General features: G+C 43.5%; 1 pseudogene; it reads left to right on the top strand.

The window, feature by feature from the left end:
- Nucleotides 1-201: 201 nt before the first annotated feature.
- On the top strand, nucleotides 202-2,147 carry LOC130019311 (calcyclin-binding protein-like; annotated as a pseudogene).
- Nucleotides 2,148-2,773: the final 626 nt, after the last annotated feature.

The raw sequence follows: 2,773 nt of genomic DNA, 5'->3' as shown, positions 1-2,773 counted from the left end.
GAGGACAGTGCTACAGAGCAAGTCATAGTCCTATAATCAGAAAGCACCGAGTGACCTTCCTGAAGCAGAACCACTAGGTAAGGGGACCCCCACTGTCTACTGTGCTTGCTGGCAGCCCTGGAAGACGTGCCCTAAGAGTGAGGTCCCAACTTCCTCTCAAGTCAGCCTCAGCAGGGCTTGCTCAGTAACTGCTCAGTCACGATGGGACCTTTAGGGCTGCAACTAAAAAGCAACTCCTTGAATCCCCAGTTGCCTCTCAGGCCCTTCTCAGTACACAGGTAGACATTCATGATCTTGATTCCCAGCTGACCCAGAGAACTTTTAGAAGTTGGGGACACAGTTGCCACTGGCCTCTAATGACAGGAAGCCCCTGGTTGCCCTTTGGACCTGCTCGAACTTAGTCCCCACGGCCTCCAGGCACTTGCAGTCTTGAACCCAGATTGTGCTCCAGGCCTGTGTGTGCACGTGTGCTCCCAGTAATCAGCAGTCTTTAAATTTATCTGCATATCAGGTCTACTCAAATTTGATCATGAACGTGCCAAGCACTCACAATCTCAAACCACAGCATGTTGTTTAGTGTACTTGACTTTGGCACGACCACTGCTGCCAGGCACTTTTGAGTGGTTGCCAGGAAGGACTGGCCAGTGCTACAGCTGCTCTTCAGGCCCCTATGACTGTCAGCACTCGTCACTGCCTAAACCCTCTGGATTTTCAGAAGCATAGTTGCTGCATTGTGCCAACAACTGTGAACCCTGAGTTTCCACTAAGGCCTGCTTGAGCATAGATCTTACCACCAATCCCTTGCAGAGCACCAAGAATAATGAAGAAATGAAGGAACTCATTCAAACTGATGGATGAAAACAAAAATCTCTGGCAGGGTTGTGGGTCAAAAGAATCCTTCCTTCACTGTTGGGGAGAACGAGTGTGAACTGGTTGAAGGAAAAATTGTGTGACGATTTCTCCAGGAATTAAAAATCGAACTATAAAGCATGGTGTTGGGAAGACCACCTTGGTTTCCCACAGTGCTGGCTGTTTATCTGGGAGGTGAGTTTCCTGTCCTCTCTGGTATGGCTGCATCTCAGCCTATCTGTCCAGCCTGATCATGGCTTTAAGCCTTGGAAGAGCTACAGAAAGATCGAGAACAATTGGGCTGGAGACATAGCACAACAGGGTAGGGCACTTGCCTTGCAAGCAGCCAACCCAAGTTTGAACCCTGACATTTTTTATGGTCCCTGGTGCATCATCAGAAGTGATTCCTGACTGCCATGCCAGGAGGAATTCCTGAGCATCACTTGTTGTAAAGCAAAAATTGAAAAGAAAAGAAAAATATCCAGAAAAGGTTAAGTTACTGCTGGAAAACACCACTGGAAAAATTCTATGAGATGTTCTTAGCTTAAAAATCCAAGATTAGTAGGAATCAAGAACAAGATGCTGCAGAAATCACAGAAATAAAATAAAACTTCTGAACAATGCAGAGCCTGCTGCCATGGTTGCCTCCATGACATACAGAGCTGCACAGAGAAATTCAGTATTTATTGATGGGGTCAGTCTGATAAGTTTGTGAAATCTGCATTATCTGAACTGGAATTCACCAAGTTCTGCCTGATAACGTGAACAGGCATTTCTCAGAGATTTCACATTTGATTTTTTTTTTCCTTTTGGTGAAGAACCTAAATGGGAAGAATTACTCCATGATTGTGAATAACCTCTTGGAACCATCTCTGTGGAAGGCAGTCCCAAAAAAGTAAAGAGAGATTTGGGGGCCTTGGGGGCACACTTGACAGGAACTGGTGGTGGATCTCACAGTGCTGCCAGTTTGTTAGGCTGGCTGCATGCCAGCAAATATCTCTTTGACCCCCAGCTATAGACCTCATCTAACTAGAAAGAAAACAGAAAATGCAGTGGGACTTCCTGATTCAAGATGAGAAAGATTAAAAAAAGGGGAAGAAAGGCCCTCCTCTGACGCTGAAGCAGATCCTAGTGAAGGGTTAACAAATGATTTAAAGAAAATTTATGAAGATGGAGCTGATGGTACAGAACTAACCATTAATAAAATTTGGGTCGAATGAAGAGAGAATCAAGACAAAGGAGACAGAATTTTGAGACTGCAAAGTCTAAACATGGGCACTTTAGTATGGAAATCTTGATACTCCAATAAGGAAATGTTGGTGTGGTGAGCTGTATAAAACATTTGACAACTTCTTACAGGAATTTTTAAGTAAAATTAATGAATTATTTTTTGCTACTGGAGGGTTTATTTAAATAGGAGGCTTGTTCAATACTTCCCCCTAAGATTATTTCCTGGAACGATAGAACAGCAGGTAGGGCGTTTGCCTTGCACACGGCTGACCTGGATTTGATTCCTCTGTCCCTCTTGGAGAGCCCAGAAACCTACCGAGAGTATCCCACTGGCACGGCAGAGCCTGGCAAACTCCCCGTGGTGTATTCAATATGAAAAAAACAGTAACAACAAATCTCATCATGGAGACATTACTGGTGCCTGCTCGAACAAATCAATGAACAACAGGAGGACAGTGCTACAGTGCTACCTTATTTATGTTGTTCAAGGAAGGAATATATTGAATTCTTATGGGAAATGTAAATAAACAAGCACATAAGGCCTCACTAATAAAAAATAAAATAAAACCAGCCATATGATACAGTAACTACATTCTTAAATATTTATCCCCCAAACACAAAAACACTAATTTAAAAAGGCATGTGCACTTAGGAAATCTTCTTTACTTTCTATAAGATAGATGAAACTAAGGGG

The sequence above is a fragment of the Sorex fumeus genome, unplaced genomic scaffold (genome assembly GCF_029834395.1).
Source record: "Sorex fumeus unplaced genomic scaffold, SorFum_2.1 ptg000008l, whole genome shotgun sequence".
NCBI classification, from domain to species: domain Eukaryota; kingdom Metazoa; phylum Chordata; class Mammalia; order Eulipotyphla; family Soricidae; genus Sorex; species Sorex fumeus.
Note: the sequence above shows the minus strand (reverse complement) of the source record. Positions and strands in the feature narration are given on the sequence as shown.